Source organism: Phyllobates terribilis, unplaced genomic scaffold (assembly GCF_046119375.1).
Source record: "Phyllobates terribilis strain yellow unplaced genomic scaffold, ASM4611937v1 Scaffold_5__5_contigs__length_657084704, whole genome shotgun sequence".
In the NCBI taxonomy this organism is placed as follows: Eukaryota; Metazoa; Chordata; class Amphibia; order Anura; family Dendrobatidae; genus Phyllobates; species Phyllobates terribilis.
This window is the reverse complement of record NW_027362765.1, coordinates 42,908,931-42,936,631: the sequence shown is the minus strand read 5'-3', so window position 1 is coordinate 42,936,631 and position 27,701 is coordinate 42,908,931. Positions and strand designations below refer to the sequence as shown.

The 27,701-nt window shown below is 48.4% G+C and overlaps 1 protein-coding gene across 2 annotated transcripts in view; it reads right to left on the bottom strand.

The window, feature by feature from the left end:
- The window catches only part of LOC141270633 (uncharacterized), a 65,458-nt gene that overhangs the window by 18,231 nt on the left and 19,526 nt on the right, over positions 1-27,701 (bottom strand). Inside the window, exon 1 of one of the 2 annotated variants that reach the window (XM_073680709.1) lies at positions 20,078-20,138. The exons of the other annotated variant lie outside the window; for it this stretch is intronic. The gene's annotated coding sequence lies outside the window, so the exon portion shown is untranslated. Of the gene's footprint in view, positions 1-20,077; positions 20,139-27,701 lie in introns of those variants that run through there. 2 annotated transcript variants of the gene reach the window in all.

Sequence of the window (27,701 nt, the reverse complement as noted above, 5' to 3'; positions counted from 1 at the left end):
TGGAGGTCGAGCCGGGCGAACCGGAACCAGGCAGGTCTTATGGCAATCCTGCCCCCAACGAAGCACCTCACCGGATTGCCAGTTCAGAACGGGTTCGTGTTTCTGTAGCCAGGGTAGGCCTAGCAAAAGAGGATGAGAGAGTCCAGAAAGCACATGGAAGGAGATCCTTTCTGAGTGCAGCATTCCCACCTGCAGGGTTACGGGCTCTGTGACGAGCAAGATGGTCACCGGAAGGAGTCTTCCATCCACGGAAGCGACTGCCAATGGTTCAGCCAGAGATTGGGTAGGAATCTGATATTTCTGTACAAGGGACTGGGAATGAGATTCCCAGCGGCTCCGGAGTCCAGATGGGCGGTCTCAAAGAAGCGGTTCCCTCCACAGGAGATAGAGACAAAGTCAAGAACGGAGAAGATTTACTCTTGCCCAGGATGACCTCTCCGAGCGGTCCTAGACACTGGAGTTTCCCGGCTTCACCGGGCAGGAACGGATCAGGTGCTCCTTACTACCACAGTAGAAGCAGCTCCCTTCGGCTCGGCGAGTTTCTTGGCGAGACTTGACCATCTTGGTCTGGTCGATCTGCATAGGTTAGGGCGAGCGTGCCTGGGGAGCTGCTGATTGGGAAGCTGGTTTCTGGAAAACAGGAGCAAGACGAGGAAATCTTCTCCCCCGGGTAGTCTCCTTAGCACGTTCTAGGAAACGGATGTCAATCCGGGTTGCTAGTGACACCAGGTCATCCAGGGTGGTAGGAACGGCCCGGCCGGCTAACTCGTCCTTAATCCGACCGGAAAGGCCCTCTCAGAAGGTTGACACCAGGGCCTCGTTGTCCCAGGCAAGCTCAGAAGCGAGGGTACGCAACCGTATGGCATACTGGGCCACGGTGAGACTCCCTTGGCGGAGACGGAGCAATAAGGAGGCAGTAGAGATCCTTCGTCCGGGTTCATCGAAGACCTTCTGGAAGGTAGTGAAGAAAGCCGGAAGATCGGACACCAGGGGATCCCCTCTCTCCCATAGAGGGTTAAGGCATGACAATCATTCCCCGGTGAGGTGAGACATGATGAACGCCACCTTGGCCCGGTCGGAGGGAAACTGATGTGGCAGAAGTTCAAAGTGCAGCGTGCACTGGTTCAGAAAGCCAAGACATAGGAAGGGGTCACCTCCAAAACGAGGAGGCGCAGAAAGCCGTGGTCCTAGGCTGGATGCCGTGGTATTGGTAGGTAGCGGCGCTGCCGGAGCGGGTGTCGCTCGACTTGGGGTGGACACAGGTGGAACTGACAGCGTGTCCAGGCGAGAGTTGACAGACCGCAGGTAGGTCAGGATGGTTTCCTATTGGGATCTCTGAGGAGAAACCTCCTGGTACAGGTCAGCAAGGGAAGGGGCCTGGGGGCCACCGGGTTCCATGGCCCGTGCAAACTGTTACGGATCCGGGTGGTGGAACCTCTGTGCTGCGGAGCAAGGAGGGACCAGAGGGGCGTAACTAGGTATCAACTCGGACCGAATAAGGTCGTACAGCGGCTCAATCGACTCCGTGACCAGGGAAGGACCGAGCAGAGGGACCAGGTGCTACTCTGGGGACCGACCTTGTATGAGAGAAGGTAACTCCCACGGGTCAGAAGGCAGGGACTGACCGGTACAGCAGATGAGCACGGCAAGCAGGCCCAAGGGTGATCCGGGCAGACGGACTGGCAGGCACGGCAGGTAACAAGCAGGGGCCTCCAGGTAGGCGGGCTGGTAGGCACGGCAGGTAACAGGCAGGTGCTTCTAGGTAAGCAGACTGGCAGGCACGGCAGGTAACAGGCAGGTGCCTCCAGGTAGGCTGGCTGGTAGGCACAGCAGGTAACTCGCTGTGTTTGGAGGAAGAGAAATGCAGCCAATGACCGAAAGAACACCGTACCCACTGTCAACTATGGAGGTGGAAACATTATGTTTGGGGGCGGTTTCTATGCTAAGGGCACAGGACTACTTCACCTCATCAATGGGAGAATGGATGGAGCCATGACAGGTAAAATCCTGAGCGACAACCTCCTTCCCTCCGCCAGGACATTAAGAAAGGGTCGTGGCTGGGTCTTCCAGCAAGACAATAACCCAAAACATACAGCTAAGGCAACAAAGGAGTGGCTCAAAAAGAAGTACAGTAAGGTCATGGAGTGGACTAGCCAGTCTACAGACCTTAATCCCAAAGAAAACTTATGGAGGGAGTTGAAGCTCTGAGTTGACAAGCGACAGCCTCAAAATCTGACTGATTTAGAGATGATCTGCAAAGAGGAGTGGACCAAAATTCCTCCTGACATGTGCGCAAACCTCATCATCAACTAGAAAACTGGGGGAAGGGGGCACTATCTCCGGGAATGGAGGGGTTAATGTCCCCTGTATAGATGAGCACATCCAGCATTATATTACTGTACATATACACATGGCAGAACTGGGGGAGGGGCACTATCTCCAAGAATAGAGGGGTTAATGCCCCCTGTATACATGAGCACATCCAGCGTTATATTACTGTACATATACACATGGCAGAACTGGGGGAGGGGGCACTATCTCCAGGAATGGAGGGGTTAATGTCCCCTGTATACATGAGCACATCCAGCGTTATATTACTGTACATACAGTACAGACCAAAAGTTTGGACACACCTTCTCATTTTAAGATTTTTCTGTATTTTCATGACTATGAAAATTGTACATTCACACTGAAGGCATCAAAACTATGAATTAACACATGTGGAATTATATACTTAACAAAAAAGTGTTAAACTACTGAAAATATGTCTTATATTCTAGGTTCTTCAAAGTAGCCACCTTTTGCTTTGATGACTTCTTTGCACACTCTTGGTATTCTCTTGATGAGCTTCAAGAGGTAGTCACCGGAAATGGTCTTCCAAAAATCTTAAAGGAGTTCCATCCAGAGATGCTTAGCACTTGTTGGCCCTTTTGCCTTCACTCTGCTGTCCAGCTCACTCCAAACCATCTCGATTGGGTTCAGGTCTGGTGACTGTGGAGGCCAGGTCATCTGGCGTAGCACCCCATCACTCTCCTGCTTGGTCAAATAGCCCTTACACAGCCTGGAGGTGTGTTTGGGGTCATCCTGTTGAAAAATAAATGATGGTCCAATTAAGCGCAAACCAGATGGAATAGCATGCCGCTGCAAGATGCCATGGTAGCCATGCTGGTTCAGTATGCCTTCAATTTTGAATAAATCCCCAACAGTGTCACCAGCAAAGCACCCCCACACCATCACACCTCCTCCTCCATGCTTCACAGTGGGAACCAGGCATGTAGAGTCCATCCGTTCACCTATTCTGCGTCGCACAAGACACGGTGTTTGGAACCAAAGATCTCAAATTTGGACTCATCAGACCAAAGCACAGATTTCCACTGGTCTAATGTCCATTCCTTGTGTTCTTTAGCCCAAACAAGTCTCTTCTGCTTGCTGCCTGTCCTTAGCAGTGGTTTCCTAGCAGCTATTTCACCATGAAGGCCTGCTGCACAAAGTCTTCTCTTAACAGTTGTTGAAGAGATGTATCTGCTGCTAGAACTCTGTGTGGCATTGACCTGGTCTCTAATCTGAGCTGCTGTTAACGTGCGATTTCTGAGGCTGTTGACTCAGATAAACTTATCCTCAGAAGCAGAGGTGACTCTTGGTCTTCCTTTCCTGGGGCGGTCCTCATGTGAGGCAGTTTCTTTGTAGCGCTTGATGGTTTTTACAACTGCACTTGGGGACACTTTCAAAGTTTTCCCAATTTTTTGGAATGACTGACCTTCATTTCTTAACCACTTCGCACCAGAGCCTGTTTTTGCCTTCGTGACTGGGCCAATTTTTCCAATTCTGACCACTGTAACTTTATGAAGTAATTACTCTGGAACGCTTCAACGGATCCCCCTGATTCTGAGACTGTTTTTTCATGACACATTGTACTTCATGATAGTGGTAAAATTTCTTCGATATCACTTGCGTTTATTTGTGAAAAAATTGGAAATTTGGTGAAAAATTTTGCAATTTTCAAAATTTGAATTTTCATGCCCTTAAATCAGAGAGATATGTCACACAAAATAGTTCATAAATAACATTTCCCACATGTCTACTTTACATCAGCACAATTTTGGAACCAAAATTTTTTTTTGTTAGGGAGCTATAAGGGTTAAAAGTTGACCAGCGATTTCTCATTTTTACAACAATTTACAAAAAAATTTTTTTAGGGACCACATCATATTTGAAGTCACTTTGAGGGGTCTTTATAACAGAAAATACCCAAAAGTGTCACCATTCTAAAAACTGCACCCCTCAAGGTGCTCAAAACCACATTCAAGAACTTTATTAACCCTTCAGGTGCTTCACAGGAATTTTTGGAATGTGGAAGAAAAAAATTAACATTTAACTTTTTTCACAAAAATGTTACTTTAGATCCAATTTTTTTTTATTTTCACAGGGGTAACAGGAAAAAATGGACCCCAAAATTTTTTGTGCAATTTCTCTTGAGCGCGCTGATACCCCATATGTGAGGGAAAACCACTGTTTGGGCGCACTGCAGGGTTCAGAAGGGAAGGAGCGCCATTAGACTTTTTGAATGTAAAATTTGTCTGAATAATTAGCAGACGACATGTTGCGTTTGGAGAGCCCCTGATGTTCCTAAACAGTGGAAACCCCCCACAAGTGACACCATTTTGGAAACTAGACCCCTTAGGGATCATATCTAGATGTGTGGTGAGCACCTTGAACCCCAAGGTGCTTCACAGAAGTTTATAATATTGAGCTGTAAAAATACAATTTTCACATTTTTCCCACAAAAACGTTTTTCATCCCTTAATTTTGCATTATCATAAGGGTAATAGGATAAATTGCACCATAAAATTTGTTGTGCAAATTCTCCTGAACACGCTGATACCCCATATGTGGAGGCAAACCACTGTTTGGGTGCACGGCAGGGTTTGAAAGGGAAGGAGCGCCATTTGACTTTTTGAATGTAAAATTTGTTTGAATACTTAGCGGACGCCATGTTGCATTTGGGGAGCCCCTGATGTGCCTAAACAATGGAAACCCCCCACAAGTGACACCATTTTGGAAACTAGACCCCTTAGGGAACTTATCTAGATGTGTGGTGAGCACCTTGAACCCCAAGGTGCTTCACAGAAGTTTATAATAATGAGCTGTAAAAATAAAATTTTCACATTTTCCCACAAAAAATGTTTTTCATTCCCTAATTTTGCATTATCATAAGGATAACAGGAGAAATTGCACCATGAAATTTGTTGTGCAATTTCTCCTGAGTACGCCGATACCCCATATGTGGGGGAAAACCACTGCTTTGGTGTACGGCAGGGTTCGGAAGAGAAAGGAGCGCTATGTTGGCTGGGATAGGTAGCAGACACCATGTCACATTTGAAGAGTCGCTGACATGCCGAAACCCCCACAAGTGACCCCATTTCGTAAACTACACCTCTCAAGGAATTCATCTAGGGAAGTAGTGAGTATTTTTTAATTTTTTAATTTATACCATTGGGCAGTGAAAAAAGCATAATTATATTTTTACCACAAAAAAATATTTTACCTTCAGATTTTACATTTTCACACAGGGCAATGGGTAAAAATGGTGCCGTAATGTGTCACACAATTTCTTCTAAAAGTGTCAATACCCCATATGTGGCTGTATCGTACCGCTCACCCATACGGCGAGATCTGGGGGGGACGGAGCGCTATTTGACAATTGGAGAACAAATTATTGTAGAATAGGCATTTGGATTTGGGAGCACAAAATTTTCTGAATTTCTTTTGGGGGGCAAGGGCCATTTTGCTTTTCCAGAGCCTTTCTGCTACCAGTAACTTGGAAGTCCCTTATATTTTTAACAGATGACGGACCTGATTGGGGACTAGCTTTTTTTGAGGACTGAGTTGAAGCTTTTATTGGGAACATTTTACGTAATATTTATCCGGCGCTCGAGGCTGAGCACTTACATCGGGGTTTCCATCTAAATTTCCAAGTGATGTAATTCAGATGAAACCCCTGCGGGATCCATTCACTGTAATGAGGCAGCAGAGTGACTCCGGACTCTGTCTGGCCTCTGTTTAGCGGTGTCCTTTTTTTCAGAAGTGCACAAAACTGTGGCCAACCGCACTTTTATGCACGCCTAAAACAAATGACACCGTGTGATCACAGGCCAGACGGCATCCACAGTGGCCTATATCTGCCTCATTACAGGGAATCTTCCGTCATGGGTTCCGGCTGAATCACATATTTCAGAGATTTACACGGAAACTCTGGAGTAAGCGCTTAGCGCAGAGCGCAGGATAAATGTGGACAAAGCCTTACTGCGATCTTTGGGAGACATAATAAACAAATCAGTAGCAGGTGAAGAATTGGTTTTATTTATTTTTTACGCCGTTCCTCGTGCGGTATAAGTGATGAGATTACTTTATTCTTCGGGTCGGTGCGATTACAGAGATACCAGATTTATATCGGGTTTTTATGAATGACAGCTGTCACACACTGAGAGACGCTTTTTTTTGGAAAATCTAGTTTTTGCATCGCCATATTTTGAGAGCTATAATTTTTCCATATTTCGGCCGACAGAGTCATGTGATGGCTTGTTTTTTGCGGGACGAGTTGACATTTTTATTGGTACCATTTTTGGGTACGTGACTTTTTTTGATCGCTTTCTATTCCGTTTTTTGGGAGGTAAAATTAACAAAAACAAACAATTCAGGAATTGTTTTTTGAGGGTTTTTTTTATGCCGTTCTGAATGTGGTAAAAGTGATCAGGCAGCGTTATACTTCGGGTCAGTACGTTTACAGCGATACTACACTTATTGTATATTTTTTTATGTTTTGGCGCTTTTACACAATAAAACAATTTTATAGAAAAATTATTTTTTTTGCATTGCTTTATTCTGAGCGCTATAACTTTTTTATTTTTCGGCTGATGGAGCTGTATGGCGGCTTTTTTTTGCGGAACAAGATGACGTTTTCAGCGGTACCATTTTTATTTCCATTTTGCTTTTTGATCGCATTTTTTTCCACTTTTTGTTTGGCGATATGATGAAAAAGCATATTTTTTTGCTCCGTTTTTTATTTATTTTTATTACGGTGTGCACAGAAGGAGTTAATTAGTGTGACAGTTTTGGACGCGGCGATACCAAATATGTGTACTTTTTTTGGTTTTGCATAAATATACGGATTTATTGGTTTAATATTTTATTTATTTATTTTTATTTATTTTGTGATTTTTTTTAACAGTTTAAAAAAAGTTTTTTTTACATTTTTGCTTAGTCACTGTATGGGACATTAATTTTTATTTTTCTGATCACTGATCTCATGTAATGTAATAGACATGTATTATATTACATGAGATCTTCGCTGACTGTTTCACAGTCAGAGTCTCCTGCCAGGCTTCAGCTGCAGGCAGAGCCAGGCAGGACACCATATATGGCAGATCTGGAGGCGGTCATGTGACCTCCAGCTGCCATAGCAACGTCAGGTCCTGGAAGGTATAAGGGGGCCGTCGGAGAGGTAAGTGGATGACCCCCTCTCCTCCTGCTGTCTTCTATATGCCGCGATCACTATAGATCGCGGCATATAGAAGACAGCAAAGGGTTAACATCACTGGGACCTGATCCAATCAGGTCCCGATGATGTCCCCTGTCAGAGCTAACGCTCTGCACCGGAATCGCAGCGCTTGCAGGACCCTGGGGGTCCTGAGCGCTGCGAGACCACCCACCGTTTTTAAACGTCGGCGCTGCACAGAGCCCAGCAAGCGCCGACGTTTATCTACAGTGGGCCGTCGCGAAGCGGTTAAAGTAATGATGGCCACTCATTTTTCTTTACTTAGCTGCTTTTTTCTTGCCATAATAAAAATTCTAACAGTCTATTCAGTAGGACTATCAGCTGTGTATCCACCTGACTTCTGCACAACACAACTGATGGTCCCAACCCCATTTATAAGGCAAGAAATCCCACTTCTTAAACCTGACAGAGTACACGTGTGAGGTGAAAACCATTTCCGGTGACTAACTCTTGAAACTCATCAAGAGAATGCCAAGAGTGTGCAGAGCAGTCATCAAAGCAAAAGGTGGCTACTTTGAAGAACCTAGAATATAAGACATATTTTCAGTTGTTTAACACTTTTTTGTTAAGTATATAATTCCACATGTGTTAATTCATAGTTTTGATGCCTTCAGTGTGAATGTACAATTTTCATAGTCATGAAAATACAGAAAAATCTTAAAATGAGAAGGTGTGTCCAAACTTTTGGTCTGTACTGTATACAAATGGCAGAACTGGGGGAAGGGGGCACTATCTCCGGGAATGGAGGGGTTAATGTCCTCTGTATACATGAGCACATCCAGCGTTAAATTACTGTACATATACACATGGCAGAACTGGGGGAGGGGGTACTATCTCCGGGAATGGAGGGGTTAATGTCCCCTGTATACATGAGCACATCCAGCGTTATATTACTGTACATATACACATGGCAGAACTGGGGGAAGGGAGCACTATCTCCGGGAATGGAGGGGTTAATGCCCCCTGTATACATGAGCACATCCAGTGTTATATTACTGTACATATACACATGGCAGAACTGGGGGAAGGGGGCACTATCTCCAGGAATGGAGGGGTTAGTGTCCTCTGCATACATGAGCACATCCAGCGTTATATTACTGTACATACAGTACAGACCAAAAGTTTGGACACACGTTCTCATTTAAAGATTTTTCTGTATTTTCATGACTATGAAAATTGTACATTCACACTGAAGGCATCAAAACTATGAATTAACACATGTGGAATTATATACTTAACAAAAAAGTGTGAAACAACTGAAAATATGTCTTATATTCTAGGTTCTTCAAAGTAGCCACCTTTTGCTTTGATGACTTCTTTGCACACTCTTGGCATTCTCTTGAGCTTCAAGAGGTAGTCACCGGAAATGGTCTTCCAACAATCTTAAAAGGAGTTCCCAGAGATGCTTAGCACTTGTTGGCCCTTTTGCCTTCACTCTGCGGTCCAGCTCACCCCAAACCATCTCGATTGGGTTCAGGTCTGGTGACTGTGGAGGCCAGGTCATCTGGCGTAGCACCCCATCACTCTCCTGCTTGGTCAAATAGCCCTTACACAGCCTGGAGGTGTGTTTGCGGTCATTGTCCTGTTGAAAAATAAATGATGGTCCAACTAAGCGCAAACCAGATGGAATAGCATGCTGCTGCAAGATGCTGTGGTAGCCATGCTGGTTCAGTATGCCTTCAATTTTGAATAAATCCCCAACAGTGTCACCAGCAAAGCACCCCCACACCATCACACCTCCTCCTCCATGCTTCACGGTGGGAACCAGGCATGTAGAGTCCATCCGTTCACCTATTCTGCGTCGCACAAGACACGGTGTTTGGAACCAAAGAATTCAAATTTGGACTCATCAGACCAAAGCTCAAATTTCCACTCGTCTAATGTCCATTCCTTGTGTTCTTTAGCCCAAACAAGTCTCTTCTGCTTGGTGCCTGTCCTTAGCAGTGGTTTCCTAGCAGCTATTTTACCATGAAGGCCTGCTGCACAAAGTCTCCTCTTAACAGTTGTTGAAGAGATGTGTCTGCTGCTAGAGCTCTGTGTGGCATTGACCTGGTCTCTAATCTGAGCTACTGTTAACATGCGATTTCTGAGGCTGGTGACTCGGATAAACTTATCCTCAGAAGCAGAGGTGACTCTTGGTCTTCCTTTCCTGGGGCGGTCCTCATGTGAGCCAGTTTCTTTGTAGCGCTTGATGGTTTTTACAACTGCACTTGGGGACACTTTCAAAGTTTTCCCAATTTTTTGGAATGACTGACCTTCATTTCTTAAAGTAATGATGGCCACTCATTTTTCTTTACTTAGAATTTTTATTATGGCAAGAAAAAAGCAGCTACCAGTCTATTCAGTAGGACTAACAGCTGTGTATCCACCAGACTTCTGCACAACACAACTGATGGTCCCAACCCCATTTATAAGGCAAGAAATCCCACTTACTAAACCTGACAGGGTACACATGTGAGGTGAAAACCCATTTCCAGTGACTACCTCTTGAAACTCATCAAGAGAACGCCAAGAGCGTGCAGAGCAGTCATCAAAGCAAAAGGTGGCTACTTTGAAGAACCTAGAATATAAGACATATTTTCAGTTGTTTAACACTTTTTTGTTAAGTATATAATTCCACATGTGTTAATTCGTAGTTTTGATGCCTTCAGTGTGAATGTACAATTTTCATAGTCATGAAAATACAGAAAAATCTTAAAATGAGAAGGTGTGTCCAAACTTTTGGTCTGTACTGTATACACATGGCAAAACTGGGGGAAGGGGGCATTATCTCCGGGAATAGAGGGGTTAATGTCCTCTGTATACATGAGCACATCCAGTGTTAAATTACTGTACATATACACATGGCAGAACTGGGGGGAGGGGGCACTATCTCCGGGAATGGAGGGGTTAATGTCCTCTGTATACATGAGCACATCCAGCGTTAAATTACTGTACATATACACATGGCAGAACTGGGGGGAGGGGGCACTATCTCCAGGAATGGAGGGGTTAATGTCCCCTGTATACATGAGCACATCCAGCGTTATATTACTGTACATATACACATGGCAGAACTGGGGGAAGGGGGCACTATCTCCAGGAATGGAGGGGTTAATGTCCCCTGTATACATGAGCACATCCAGCGTTATATTACTGTACATATACACATGGCAGAACTGGGGGAAGGGGGCACTATCTCCAGGAATGGAGGGGTTAATGTCCCCTGTATACATGAGCACATCCAGCGTTAAATTACTGTACATATACACATGGCAGAACTGGGGGGAAGGGGGCACTATCTCTGGGAATGGAGGGGTTAATGCCCCCTGTATACATGAGCACATCCAGCGTTATATTACTGTACATATACACATGGCAGAACTGGGGGAGGGGGGCACTATCTCCGAGAATGGAGGGGTTAATGTCCCCTGTATACATGAGCACATCCAGCGTTATATTACTGTACATATACACATGGCAGGACTGGGGGGAGGGGGCACTATCTCCGGGAATGGAGGGGTTAATGCCCCCTGTATACATGAGCACATCCAGCGTTATATTACTGTACATATACACATGGCAGAACTGGGGGAAGGGGGCACTATCTCCGGGAATGGAGGGGTTAATGTTCCCAGTATACATGAGCACATCCAGCGTTCTATTACTGTACATATACACATGGCAGAACTGGGGGGAGGGGGCACTATCTCTGGGAATGGAGGGGTTAATGTCCCCAGTATACATGAGCACATCCAGCGTTATATTACTGAACATATACACATGGCAGAACTGGGGGAAGGGGGCACTATCTCCGGGAATGGAGGGGTTAATGCCCCCTGTATACATGAGCACATCCAGCGTTATATTACTGTACATATACACATGGCAGAACTGGGGGAAGGGGGCACTATCTCCGGGAATGGAGGGGTTAATGCCCCCTGTATACATGAGCACATCCAGCGTTATATTACTGTACATATACACATGGCAGAACTGGGGGAAGGGGGCACTATCTCTGGGAATGGAGGGGTTAATGTCCCCTGTATACATGAGCACCTCCAGCGTTATATTACTGTACATATACACATGGCAGAACTGGGGGAAGGGGACACTATCTCCAGGAATGGAGGGGTTAATGCCCCCTGTATCCATGAGCACATCCAGCGTTATATTACTGTACATATACACATGGCAGAACTGGGGGAAGGGGGCACTATCTCCGGGAATGGAGGGGTTAATGCCCCCTGTATACATGAGCACATCCAGCGTTATATTACTGTACACATACACATGGCAGGACTGGGGGGAGGGAGCACTATCTCCGGGAATGGAGGGGTTAATGCCCCCTGTATACATGAGCACATCCAGCATTATATTACTGTACATATACACATGGCAGGACTGGGGGAAGGGGACACTATCTCCAGGAATGGAGGGGTTAATGCCCCCTGTATACATGAGCACATCCAGAGTTATATTACTGTACATATACACATGGCAGAACTGGGGGAAGGGGGGCACTATCTCTGGGAATGGAGGGGTTAATGCCCCCTGTATACATGAGCACATCCAGCGTTATATTACTGTACATATACACATGGCAGAACTGGGGGGAGGGGCCACTATCTCTGGGAATGGAGGGGTTAATGTCCCCTGTATACATGAGCACATCCAGCGTTATATTACTGTACATATACACATGGCAGAACTGGGGGAGGGGGGCACTATCTCCAGGAATGGAGGGGTTAATGTCCCCTGTATACATGAGCACATCCAGCGTTATATTACTGTACATATACACATGGCAGAACTGGGGGAAGGGGCCACTATCTCCGGGAATGGAGGGGTTAATGTCCCCTGTATACATGAGCACATCCAGCGTTATATTACTGTACATATACACATGGCAGAACTGGGGGGAGGGGCCACTATCTCTGGGAATGGAGGGGTTAATGTCCCCTGTATACATGAGCACATCCAGCGTTATATTACTGTACATATACACATGGCAGAACTGGGGGAGGGGGGCACTATCTCCAGGAATGGAGGGGTTAATGTCCCCTGTATACATGAGCACATCCAGCGTTATATTACTGTACATATACACATGGCAGAACTGGGGGAAGGGGGGCACTATCTCCAGGAATGGAGGGGTTAATGTACCCTGTATACATGAGCACATCCAGCGTTATATTACTGTACATATACACATGGCAGAACTGGGGGAAGGGGGGCACTATCTCCGGGAATGGAGGGGTTAATCTCCCCTGTATACATGAGCACATCCAGCGTTATATTACTGTACATATACACATGGCAGAACTGGGGGGAGGGGGCACTATCTCCGGGAATGGAGGGGTTAATGCCCCCTGTATACATGAGCACATCCAGTGTTATATTACTGTACATATACACATGGCAGAACTGGGGGAAGGGGGCACTATCTCTGGGAATGGAGGGGTTAATGCCCCCTGTATACATGAGCACATCCAGCGTTATATTACTGTACATATACACATGGCAGAACTGGGGAAAGGGGGCACTATCTCCGGGAATGGAGGGGTTAATGCCCCCTGTATACATGAGCACATCCAGCGTTATATTACTGTACATATACACACGGCAGAACTGGGGGAAGGGGGGCACTATCTCCGGGAATGGAGGGGTTAATGCCCCCTGTATACATGAGCACATACAGCGTTATATTACTGTACATATACACACGGCAGAACTGGGGGAAGGGGGGTACTATCTCCGGGAATGGAGGGGTTAATGCCCCCTGTATACATGAGCACATCCAGCGTTATATTACTGTACATATACACATGGCAGAACTGGGGGAAGAGGGCACTATCTCCGGGAATGGAGGGGTTAATGCCCCCTGTATACATGAGCACATCCAGCGTTATATTACTGTACATATACACATGGCAGAACTGGGGGAAGAGGGCACTATCTCCGGGAATGGAGGGGTTAATGCCCCCTGTATACATGAGCACATCCAGCGTTATATTACTGTACATATACACATGGCAGAACTGGGGGGAGGGGGCACTATCTCCAGGAATGGAGGGGTTAATGTCCCCTGTATACATGAAAACATCCAGCGTTATATTACTGTACATATACACATGGCAGAACTGGGGGAAGGGGGCACTATCTCCGGGAATGGAGGGGTTAATGCCCCCTGTATACATGAGCACATCCAGCGTTATATTACTGTACATATACAGATGGCAGAACTGGGGGAGGGGGGCACTATCTCCGGGAATGGAGGGGTTAATGTCCCCTGTATACATGAGCACATTCAGCATTATATTACTGTACATATACACATGGCAGAACTGGGGGAAGGGGGCACTATCTCCGGGAATGGAGGGGTTAATGTCCCCTGTATACATGAGCACATCCAGCGTTATATTACTGTACATATACACATGGCAGAACTGGGGGAAGGGGACACTATCTCCAGGAATGGAGGGGTTAATGCCCCCTGTATACATGAGTACATCCAGCGTTATATTACTGTACATATACACATGGCAGAACTGGGGGGAGGGGGCACTATCTCCGGGAATGGAGGGGTTAATGTCCCCTGTATACATGAGCACATCCAGCGTTATATTACTGTACATATACACATGGCAGAACTGGGGGAGGGGGCACTATCTCCGGGAATGGAGGGGTTAATGTCCCCTGTATACATGAGCACATCCAGCGTTATATTACTGTACATATACACATGGCAGAACTGGGGGAGGGGGCACTATCTCCGGGAATGGAGGGGTTAATGCCCCCTGTTTACATGAGCACATCCAGCGTTATATTACTGTATATATACACATGGCAGAACTGGGGGAGGGAGGCACTATCTCTGGGAATGGAGGGGTTAATGTCCCCTGTATACACGAGCACATCCAGAGTTATATTACTGTACATATACACATGGCAGAACTGGGGGAAGGGGGGCACTATCTCCGGGAATGGAGGGGTTAATGCCCCCTGTATACATGAGCACATCCAGCGTTATATTACTGTACATATACACATGGCAGAACTGGGGGAGGGGGCACTATCTCCGGGAATGGAGGGATTAATGCCCCCTGTTTACATGAGCACATCCAGCGTTATATTACTGTACATATACACATGGCAGAACTGGGGGAGGGAGGCACTATCTCTGGGAATGGAGGGGTTAATGTCCCCTGTATACATGAGCACATCCAGAGTTATATTACTGTACATATACACATGGCAGAACTGGGGGAAGGGGGGCACTATCTCCGGGAATGGAGGGGTTAATGTCCCCTGTATACATGAGCACATCCAGCGTTATATTACTGTACATATACACATGGCAGAACTGGGGGAGGGAGGCACTATCTCCGGGAATGGAGGGGTTAATGCCCCCTGTATACATGAGCACATCCAGCGTTATATTACTGTACATATACACATGGCAGAACTGGGGGAAGGGGGCACTATCTCCGGGAATGGAGGGGTTAATGTCCCCTGTATACATGAGCACATCCAGAGTTATATTACTGTACATATACACATGGCAGAACTGGGGGAAGGGGGCACTATCTCCGGGAATGGAGGGGTTAATGTCCCCTGTATACATGAGCACATCCAGCGTTATATTACTGTACATATACACATGGCAGAACTGGGGGAAGGTGGCACTATCTCCGGGAATGGAGGGGTTAATGCCCCCTGTATACATGAGCACATCCAGCGTTATATTACTGTACATATACACATGGCAGAACTGGGGGAGGGAGGCACTATCTCTGGGAATGGAGGGGTTAATGTCCCCTGTATACATGAGCACATCCAGCGTTATATTACTGTACATATATACATGGCAGAACTGGGGGGAGGGGGCACTATCTCCGGGAATGGAGGGGTTAATGCCCCCTGTATACATGAGCACATCCAGCGTTATATTACTGTACATATACACATGGCAGAACTGGGGGAGGGAGGCACTATCTCTGGGAATGGAGGGGTTAATGTCCCCTGTATACATGAGCACATCCAGCGTTATATTACTGTACATATACACATGGCAGAACTGGGGGGAGGGGGCACTATCTCCGGGAATGGAGGGGTTAATGTCCCCTGTATACATGAGCACATCCAGAGTTATATTACTGTACATATACACATGGCAGAACTGGGGGAAGGGGACACTATCTCCAGGAATGGAGGGGTTAATGCCTCCTGTATACATGAGAACATCCAGCGTTATATTACTGTACATATACACATGGCAGAACTGGGGGAGGGGGCACTATCTCTGGGAATGGAGGGGTTAATGTCCCCTGTATACATGAGCACATCCAGAGTTATATTACTGTACATATACACATGGCAGAACTGGGGGAAGGGGGCACTATCTCCGGGAATGGAGGGGTTAATGCCCCCTGTATACATGAGCACATCCAGCGTTATATTACTGTACATATACACATGGCAGAACTGGGGGAAGGGGGGCACTATCTCCAGGAATGGAGGGGTTAATGTCCCCTGTATACATGAGCACATCCAGCGTTATATTACTGTACATATACACATGGCAGAACTGGGGGAAGGGGGCACTATCTCCGGGAATGGAGGGGTTAATCTCCCCTGTATACATGAGCACATCCAGCGTTATATTACTGTACATATACACATGGCAGAACTGGGGGGAGGGGGCACTATCTCCGGGAATGGAGGGGTTAATGCCCCCTGTATACATGAGCACATCCAGTGTTATATTACTGTACATATACACATGGCAGAACTGGGGGAAGGGGGCACTATCTCTGGGAATGGAGGGGTTAATGCCCCCTGTATACATGAGCACATCCAGCGTTATATTACTGTACATATACACATGGCAGAACTGGGGAAAGGGGGCACTATCTCCGGGAATGGAGGGGTTAATGCCCCCTGTATACATGAGCACATCCAGCGTTATATTACTGTACATATACACACGGCAGAACTGGGGGAAGGGGGGCACTATCTCCGGGAATGGAGGGGTTAATGCCCCCTGTATACATGAGCACATACAGCGTTATATTACTGTACATATACACACGGCAGAACTGGGGGAAGGGGGGTACTATCTCCGGGAATGGAGGGGTTAATGCCCCCTGTATACATGAGCACATCCAGCGTTATATTACTGTACATATACACATGGCAGAACTGGGGGAAGAGGGCACTATCTCCGGGAATGGAGGGGTTAATGCCCCCTGTATACATGAGCACATCCAGCGTTATATTACTGTACATATACACATGGCAGAACTGGGGAAAGGGGGCACTATCTCCGGGAATGGAGGGGTTAATGCCCCCTGTATACATGAGCACATCCAGCGTTATATTACTGTACATATACACACGGCAGAACTGGGGGAAGGGGGGCACTATCTCCGGGAATGGAGGGGTTAATGCCCCCTGTATACATGAGCACATCCAGAGTTATATTACTGTACATATACACATGGCAGAACTGGGAGAAGGGGGGCACTATCTCCAGGAATGGAGGGGTTAATGCCCCCTGTATACATGAGCACATCCAGCGTTATATTACTGTACATATACACACGGCAGAACTGGGGGAAGGGGGGTACTATCTCCGGGAATGGAGGGGTTAATGCCCCCTGTATACATGAGCACATCCAGCGTTATATTACTGTACATATACACATGGCAGAACTGGGGGAAGTGGGCACTATCTCCGGGAATGGAGGGGTTAATGCCCCCTGTATACATGAGCACATCCAGCGTTATATTACTGTACATATACACATGGCAGAACTGGGGGAAGAGGGCACTATCTCCGGGAATGGAGGGGTTAATGCCCCCTGTATACATGAGCACATCCAGCGTTATATTACTGTACATATACACATGGCAGAACTGGGGGGAGGGGGCACTATCTCCAGGAATGGAGGGGTTAATGTCCCCTGTATACATGAAAACATCCAGCGTTATATTACTGTACATATACACATGACAGAACTGGGGGAAGGGGGCACTATCTCTGGGAATGGAGGGGTTAATGCCCCCTGTATACATGAGCACATCCAGCGTTATATTACTGTACATATACAGATGGCAGAACTGGGGGAGGGGGGCACTATCTCCGGGAATGGAGGGGTTAATGTCCCCTGTATACATGAGCACATTCAGCATTATATTACTGTACATATACACATGGCAGAACTGGGGGAAGGGGGCACTATCTCCGGTAATGGAGGGGTTAATGTCCCCTGTATACATGAGCACATCCAGCGTTATATTACTGTACATATACACATGGCAGAACTGGGGGAAGGGGACACTATCTCCAGGAATGGAGGGGTTAATGCCCCCTGTATACATGAGTACATCCAGCGTTATATTACTGTACATATACACATGGCAGAACTGGGGGGAGGGGGCACTATCTCCGGGAATGGAGGGGTTAATGTCCCCTGTATACATGAGCACATCCAGCGTTATATTACTGTACATATACACATGGCAGAACTGGGGGAGGGGGCACTATCTCCGGGAATGGAGGGGTTAATGTCCCCTGTATACATGAGCACATCCAGCGTTATATTACTGTACATATACACATGGCAGAACTGGGGGAGGGGGCACTATCTCCGGGAATGGAGGGGTTAATGCCCCCTGTTTACATGAGCACATCCAGCGTTATATTACTGTACATATACACATGGCAGAACTGGTGGAGGGGGCACTATCTCCGGGAATGGAGGGGTTAATGCCCCCTGTTTACATGAGCACATCCAGCGTTATATTACTGTACATATACACATGGCAGAACTGGGGGAGGGAGGCACTATCTCTGGGAATGGAGGGGTTAATGTCCCCTGTATACATGAGCACATCCAGAGTTATATTACTGTACATATACACATGGCAGAACTGGGGGAAGGGGACACTATCTCTGGGAATGGAGGGGTTAATGTCCCCTGTATACATGAGCACATCCAGCGTTATATTACTGTACATATATACATGGCAGAACTGGGGGGAGGGGGCACTATCTCCGGGAATGGAGGGGTTAATGTCCCCTGTATACATGAGCACATCCAGAGTTATATTACTGTACATATACACATGGCAGAACTGGGGGAAGGGGGGCACTATCTCCAGGAATGGAGGGGTTAATGTCCCCTGTATACATGAGCACATCCAGCGTTATATTACTGTACATATACACATGGCAGAACTGGGGGAGGGAGGCACTATCTCTGGGAATGGAGGGGTTAATGTCCCCTGTATACATGAGCACATCCAGCGTTATATTACTGTACATATATACATGGCAGAACTGGGGGGAGGGGGCACTATCTCCGGGAATGGAGGGGTTAATGTCCCCTGTATACATGAGCACATCCAGAGTTATATTACTGTACATATACACATGGCAGAACTGGGGGAAGGGGACACTATCTCCAGGAATGGAGGGGTTAATGTCCCCTGTATACATGAGCACATCCAGCGTTATATTACTGTACATATACACATGGCAGAACTGGGGGAGGGGGCACTATCTCCGGGAATGGAGGGGATAATGCCCCCTGTATACATGAGCACATCCAGCGTTATATTACTGTACATATACACATGGCAGAACTGGGGGATGGGGGCACTATCTCCGGGAATGGAGGGGTTAATGCCTCCTGTATACATGAGAACATCCAGCGTTATATTACTGTACATATACACATGGCAGAACTGGGGGAGGGGGCACTATCTCTGGGAATGGAGGGGTTAATGTCCCCTGTATACATGAGCACATCCAGTTATATTACTGTACATATACACATGGCAGAACTGGGGGAGGGGGCACTATCTCTGGGAATGGAGGGGTTAATGCCCCCTGTATACATGAGCACATCCAGCGTTATATTACTGTACATATACACATGGCAGAACTGGGGGAAGGGGGCACTATCTCCAGGAATGGAGGGGTTAATGCCCCCTGTATACATGAGCACATCCAGCGTTATATTACTGTACATATACACATGGCAGAACTGGGGGAAGGGGGGCACTATCTCCGGGAATGGAGGGGTTAATGCCCCCTGTATACATGAGCACATCCAGCGTTATATTACTGTACATATACACATGGCAGAACTGGGGGAAGGGGGCACTATCTCCGGGAATGGAGGGGTTAATGCACCCTGTATACATGAGCACATCCAGCGTTATATTACTGTACATATACACATGGCAGAACTGGGGGAAGGGGGGCACTATCTCCGGGAATGGAGGGGTTAATGCACCCTGTATACATGAGCACATCCAGCGTTATATTACTGTACATATACACATGGCAGAACTGGGGGAAGGGGCACGATCTCCGGGAATGGAGGGGTTAATGCCCCCTGTATACATGAGCACATCCAGCGTTATATTACTGTACATATACACATGGCAGAACTGGGGGAAGGGGTCACAATCTCCAGGAATGGAGGGGTTAATGCAGCCTGCGCCCAGTAATGGGGTCTCTCCACATACCTCCACCTGCAGAGCCGCCACCACATATATGGCTGTTCTGTGCGCACAGGACCTGTGATGAGGTCACAGGAGGGGAGGAGTCAGGGGTCACATGATCAGGGGCCTCAGTGGATGCAGGACTCTGCTGTGCTGGTTGTCATGGTGCTGGATGAGCTGAAGTTTATGTGTGGGGTCAGGAGTAGTGTTGAGCGATACCTTCCGATATCGGGAAATATCGGATCGGATTGGATCGGACCGATACCCAAAAAGTATCGGATATCGCCGATTCCGATACCGGAAACCAATGCAAGTCAATGGGACACAAATATCGGAATGAAAATAAACCCTTTCTTTCCTTGTAGGTAAATTCTACATGAAGGAAAACAACTAAGAATAATGTAGAATGTATTGGGGGAGGTGGGGGAGACAATAAAGGCATAGAGGTTTAGCCCAATCAAATGGAATAGCAGGAATTAATATTTTTTTTAAGACGTTCTGAGTTACGGAAATATTGACTATGTTAAGTATTTTTATATTTTGTCAGATATTTATGTTTCACTACTTCCATGCTCTTCACCTTCTTTTTTACTTCTCCCACACTTTCTCCTTCATCATCCTCAGCATCAGCATCTTTTTCATCAACTTCTTCTTCACCTTCTTCATCTTCTTCTTCTTCACCTTCTTCGTATTATTCTTTTTTTTTACATTCTTCATATTCTTTTTATTCAACTATTATTCTTCTCCATATTCTACTTCTTCATCTTCTTCATATTCTTCTTCTTCATCATATTCTTATTTGTGACAGGCATTCCTGTAGTTATCTATAAAAGGTTGGACATTACACCTTTCGTTCTGCCCGTCACAAAAGATTTACAACAGGATTTGTCCGCGTTCAGTTTGGCCTGCAGCAGCAGGTCTTTTCCAGGGGCACCACGAGGAGGAACGGACTCACCCCCATACACTGCTTAGTCATCTTCTGCTTATAATTTAGATATTATCTTTTGCTCTGATTTTTAGTCTTATGCTTAATGTTCTTCCACTTTTTGTTCTGCAGCTTCTTGTACTTCTGCTTCTTGGTTTTCTGTCTCTTGTTCTTCTGTATCTTGGTGGTGGTCTTCTTCTTCTTTGTCCTCTTGGTCAACTTCTTCAGGGTCATCTTCTTGGTCTTCTTTGGGGTGGTCTTCAGGGTCGTCGTCTTCGGGGTCCTCGTGTTCGGGGTCCTCGTCTTCTTCGGGGTGGTCTTCAGGGTCCTCGTCTTCAGGGTCCTCGTCTTCTTCGGGTTGGTCTTCAGGGTCCTCGTCTTCAGGGTCCTCATCTTCGGGGTCCTCGTCTTCTTCGGGTTGGTCTTCAGGGTTCTCGTCTTCAGAGTCCTCGTCTTCGGGGTCCTCGTCTTCTTCGGGGTGGTCTTCAGGGTCCTCATCTTCAGGGTCCTCGTCAGGGAGATCCAGAGTGATAACCAAGAACCATTTCAAAAAGCTTGAACTTGGAAATGTAGCAGAAGGTACAAGAAGGCTGAGGAACTGCCGAGAACCAGCTGATGGTACTGGAACCCGGATGGGTAGCAGAAGGTACTAGAGCCAATGGAACTACCGAGGACCAGCTGATGGTACTGGAACTCGGTTACTAAGCAGGAGGTAGCTGTGCCAGAAAGCACTACCAAGGACCAGCAGACGTTGGTGGAACTTGGATACCGAGAAGGAGGCACCTAAGCCAAAGGCACTGCCGAGAACCAGCTGACGGTACTGGAACTCGGATGGGTAGCAAAAGGTACCCATGAAAAAAAAAGTTGCAAGGCCGCGAGCTGGCCGCAGTTACCGAAACCCACAGTCCTACAGGAGGTGCTTGTCCTATTGGCACTATGGAACCAGCCTTCATTGCCAGATCCCGCAGCCCACATAGGAGTCACCTAAACTGCAGGCACCATAGAGTCGGCTAACCCGACCGCAACACGACAGGACAACGCATTGGAGGCAAAGTGACGTTGACACTACACAGAAACAGCTGGCGTGCTGGAACCAGGCTGGGCAGGAGGGAGTACCCGTGCCAAAGACACTGCTGGGAAACAGCTGGCGGTGCTGGAACCCAGGGTAAATACTAAAAACAGAGTGGAGCCAGAGGCGTAATTGGAGCAACTTTAAAATCTGTAATAGTGTGAATGTGGACAGAGCAGGAGAATTTGCCAGACACACAGCTGGGGATCAGCTGACGTTACTGAACCCCAATAACACTGGAGCAAGCGTTGACTGTGCAGACGGCACTTCTGAGCAGCAACTAGCGGTATTGGAGCCCAGGGTAAATACTAAAAACAGAGGAGCCAGAGGTGTAATTGGAGCAAGTTTTAAATCAGTAGTCCAGTGGATGTGTGTAGCATACCTGGCGGCGTTCTTGCATGGTGTTCCATCTCTCATCATGCAAGATCGCAAACTTCATCTCCCGCCCAGCTTCCTGGTCTGGCTTCTTTCCTTGTGCTCTGCTCTGCTCCACTTTGGCTGCATAGGGCGACGCCCGCTGAACTTCATGTTTCTTGTACCTGCTGCGGACATGCCCCTGTTGCACCTTCAGCCTATTGCTGTCCATCTTTGGGTATTTATACCACCTTCTTCCTCAAGATGGCGCCTGAGCATTGTTTCTTGTCAGTTGGCTTTTTGTCTCTGACATGCCAGGTCCTATGCTGTTTTCCTGCCTGTTTTCCAGTTCTGTGTCTGAACTGTGGTCTGTTCTTGTGAACACGCTTCTTGCCTGTTCTTTCGCCTTCTAGGGGCCGTATTCCTAGATCTGCCTGTCTGTGCCTTGCGGTATCTGTTCCCGTCTGAACAGAGTCCTGTTTGTGTCCCTGCCTTGCGGTATCTGTTCCCGTCTGAACAGAGTCCTGTTTGTGTTCCTGCCTTGCGGTATCTGTTCCCGTCTGAACAGAGTCCTGTTTGTGTTCCTGCCTTGCTGTCTCTGTTCCCGTTCCTCTGTTCCCTGTTGTCTGTGCCTCATTTCTACTTTAACCTTGTCTCCCTTTTCCCTCTATGTCTGTTTTCTGCGTCTTTCTGCAGAGTCTGAACCCGCTCCTAAATTCCTTCTCGTCGTCTCTGTACCTCTGTTGTGAATTTAGTGTACGCTCGCTACTTCTATGTAAGTACTGTGCGTGCTTCTGGTTCTGCCTTTCCTTCTCCGTCTGTTCTTTGTGAACAGAGTCCTATCCCCTTGCCTTGTTTACCGCTCTGCGGTGTCCGCTCTGCTCCTGCTTAGCTTGCCGCTCTTGCGGTTTCTGCTCTGCTCCTGCCATGTTTACCGCTCTGCGGTGTCCGCTCTGCTCCTGCTTAGCTTGCCGCTCTTGCGGTTTCTGCTCTGCTCCTGCCTTGTTTACCGCTCTGCGGTGTCCGCTCTGCTCCTGCTTAGCTTGCCGCTCTTGCGGTTTCTGCTCTGCTCCTGCCTTGTTTACCGCTCTGCGGTATCCGCTCTGCTCCTGCTTAGCTTGCCGCTCTTGCGGTTTCTGCTCTGCTCCTGCCTTGTTTACCGCTCTGCGGTGTCCGCTCTGCTCCTGCTTAGCTTGCCGCTCTTGCGGTTTCTGCTCTGCTCCTGTCTTGTTTACCGCTCTGCGGTGTCCGCTCTGCTCCTGCTTAGCTTGCCGCTCTTGCGGTTTCTACTCTGCTCCTGCCTTGTTTACCGCTCTGCGGTGTCCGCTCTGCTCCTGCTTAGCTTGCCGCTCTTGCGGTTTCTGCTCTGCTCCTGCCTTGTTTACCGCTCTGCGGTGTCCGCTCTGCTCCTGCTTAGCTTGCCGCTCTTGCGGTTTCTGCTCTGCTCCTGCCTTGTTTACCGCTCTGCGGTGTCCGCTCTGCTCCTGCTTAGCTTGCCGCTCTTGCGGTTTCTACTCTGCTCCTGCCTTGTTTACCGCTCTGCGGTGTCCGCTCTGCTCCTGCTTAGCTTGCCGCTCTTGCGGTTTCTGCTCTGCTCCTGCCTTGTTTACCGCTCTGCGGTGTCCGCTCTGCTCCTGCTTAGCTTGCTGCTCTTGCGGTTTTCACTCTGCTCTTGCCTTGCTTGCCGCTCCTGCGGTTTCTGCTCTGCTCTTATCTTGCTTACTGCTTCTGCGGTTTCCGCCCTGCCCTGCTTCTGCCCGCTGCTCCGGCAGTCCTGTCCTGCCCTGCTTGTGCTCGCTGCTCTGCAGCCCCGTCCTGCTCTGTACTTGCCCACCGCTTCGGGCGTTCCCTCTCTGCTGTGGTTGTCTACCGCATCTGCGGTTCTGTGACCCAGTCTGTACTGGGTCTTAACCTCTCTGTGCTCCAGCCCGTCCTTTCGGCCAGTACCTCCCTGCCTGCATACTCGCCTGTATCCACCCATCTGCATACCTGCCGTGTTTGCTTACATCCACCAGTCTGTGCCAGCCTAACCTGCCTGTTCCAGTAATCCCAGTGTGGGTCAACCCCCGTGTCCGGAGTTTGACCTGGAGTAGCACCTGGTCCCTCTGCCCGGTTTCTCCCTGGTGCACTGGCGTCGTATGCCGTCGTGCTACCTTGGTCGGATCGGCCAGATACTTAGTCACGCCCCTCCAGGCACTCTCCGGTCCATGGTCCAGTGGAACCACAACACTCGCACACGCCAGTCAGTCCGGGCGTGTGCATAACACACAACAGCATGCTCAGGCCATGGTTCCCGTTGAGCCCCACGGCCTTCGCTCTCTGAGACGTTTTCCAGCTAATACGTGCATTAAAAATAAATAATTTTTTTTTTTTTTCTCTAGCTAGTTCCAGGCTAATTTCGCACCCGTCCAGATGGAGCTTTCTGCACCCGTTCCTGCGGATCTGCCCCAGTACTATGGGGATCCAAAACAAAGTCGTGCATTTGTGGAGCAATGCATGCTGCACTTCAAGTTCTACCCTCTTTCTTTTCCTTCTGATTGGTCTAAAGTGGCATTTATAATTGACTACCTAGCGGGGGATGCCTTGAAGTGGGTCAACCCCCTATGGGAAGCTTGGGATCCTATCGTCCTTGACCTGCAGGCCTTCCTGGTGGCCTTCCTAATGGTCTTCGATGACCCCAACCCTGGAGTCCCTGCTGAAGCTGCACCTGCTCCCGCGGATCCACCACGGTACTACGGGGATCCAAAACAATGCGGTGCGTTTGTGTGGCAATGCTTGCTGCAGTTCCGGTTCTATGCTAATGCTTATTCTTCTGATCGGGTTAAGGTGGGATTTATAATGTCCAACCTAGCGGGTGATGCCTTGGAATGGATCAACCCCCTATGGGAAGCACAGGATCCTATCGTTCTTGACCTACAGGCCTTCCTGGTGGCCTTCCTTTTGGCTTTCGATGATCCTAACCCTGAAGCCCCTGCTGAAGCTTCACTTCCCTGTATCCCGGAGCAGCCCCGACGGGTAATGTGCATAGGTAGCGCACAAGTTCTCCTGCCCGAAAAGACTGTTGCTTGCCCTGAATCCACTCAGGATGACTACACTCTCCGGAATACTGCTCCCAACCTCAAGAGGCAGTCCAGACGTGCTAGACGCAGAGGCAAGCCGTCACGCCAGGGTCTGTCCTCCCTGAGACCTCCTGACCCCAACCTTGAAGTCCCTACTGAAGCTTCATCTTCCTGTATCCCGGCGAAGCCCCAGCGGGTGATGTGCGTGGGTGGTGCACCAGTTCTCCAGCCAGAAGAGACTGCTACCCATCCAGAGTCCACACAGGAGAGCTTCCTGCACCTGGCATCAGATTCTACACCCACTTTAACCAGTGTGCATGTCCAAGGATGCTCCGAAGCTGTGTTTACCTCCGAGTCTGTACACCTCTACTACCTGGCGGAGGACCCCTTGTTGCCTCCTGAATCCTCCGGGATACCACTCGATGACAATTGGAGAGAGACTTCCCTACACCCGGTACCCGATACTTCGTCCGCTCAGTCCTGTGGGCCTGACAATGGGTGCCTCAAAGTGGTAGCTACTCCCGAGTCTCTACACCCCTCTGACCAGGCGGAGGACCTCCAGTTGTCTCCAGAACCCTTCGGGGTGCTACCTGGTAGCGAAAGGACAGAGACTCTCCTATTCTCTGTACCTGATACCTCGCCCGCTTCTTCCAGTGAGTCCGACCTAGTGTACTCCGAAGCAGAGGTTACCCCCGAGTCTCTACACCCCTCCGACCAGGCGGAGGACCTCCAGTCGTCTCCTGAACCCTTCGGGGTGCTACCTGATAGCGAATGGACTGAGACTCTCCTTTACTCGGTACCTGATACCTCGCCCGCTTCTTCCAGTGAGTCCGACCTAGTGTACTCCGAAGCAGAGGTTACCCCCGAGTTTCTACACCCCTCCGACCAGGCGGAGGACCTCCAGTCGTCTCCTGAACCCTCCGGGGTGCTACCTGATAGCGAATGGACAGAGACTCTCCTTTACTCGGTACCTGATACCTCGCCCGCTTCTTCCAGTGAGTCTGACCTTGTGTACTCCGAAGCAGAGGTTACCCTCGAGTCTCGGTATCCCTCCAACCTGGCGGAGGACCCCCAGTTGTTTCCTGAATCCTCCGGGGTACCACCACATAACAAAGAGGCAGTGTCTTCTCTACACCTTGTACCTGATACTTTGCCCATTTCATCCTGTGAGCTTGACAAGATGTACCCCGAAGCAGAGGCTACCCCCGAGTCTCTGCACCCCTCCAACCCGGCAGAGGACCTCCAGTTGTCTCCTGAACTTTTTGGGGTGCTGCCTAAAAATAAATGTAGAGAGACTTTTTTGTGTGCTGTTTCTGGTACTTCACCCGTTTCATCTGTTGCTGAAGATGGCTGGATGGGAAGTCGCATCCTAGCCATCCAGATTATGAGACCAGTTTTGTCTCCTCCTGTGGACAATAGAAGTAATCTCCTTGAAGAGACGGATTGGCCCCCAAATTCCCTGCGGAAGATCCTTGCAGGCCTGAAGAAGAGGGGGCGTAAGGGGGGGGGTACTGTAGCATACCTGGCGGCGTTCTTGCATGGTGTTCCATCTCTCATCATGCAAGATCGCAAACTTCATCTCCCGCCCAGCTTCCTGGTCTGGCTTCTTTCCTTGTGCTCTGCTCTGCTCCACTTTGGCTGCATAGGGCGACGCCCGCTGAACTTCCTGTTTCTTGTACCTGCTGCGGACACGCCCCTGTTGTACCTTCAGCCTATTGCTGTCCATCTTTGGGTATTTATACCACCTTCTTCCTCAAGATGGCGCCTGAGCATTGTTTCTTGTCAGTTGGCTTTTTGTCTCTGACATGCCAGGTCCTATCCTGTTTTCCTGCCTGTTTTCCAGTTCTGTGTCTGAACTGTGGTCTGTTCTTGTGAACACGCTTCTTGCCTGTTCTTTCGCCTTCTAGGGGCCGTATTCCTAGATCTGCCTGTCTGTGCCTTGCGGTATCTGTTCCCGTCTGAACAGAGTCCTGTTTGTGTCCCTGCCTTGCGGTATCTGTTCCCGTCTGAACAGAGTCCTGTTTGTGTTCCTGCCTTGCGGTATCTGTTCCCGTCTGAACAGAGTCCTGTTTGTGTTCCTGCCTTGCTGTCTCTGTTCCCGTTCCTCTGTTCCCTGTTGTCTGTGCCTCGTTTCTACTTTAACCTTGTCTCCCTTTTCCCTCTATGTCTGTTTTCTGCGTCTTTATGCAGAGTCTGAACCCGCTCCTAAATTCCTTCTCGTCGTCTCTGTACCTCTGTTGT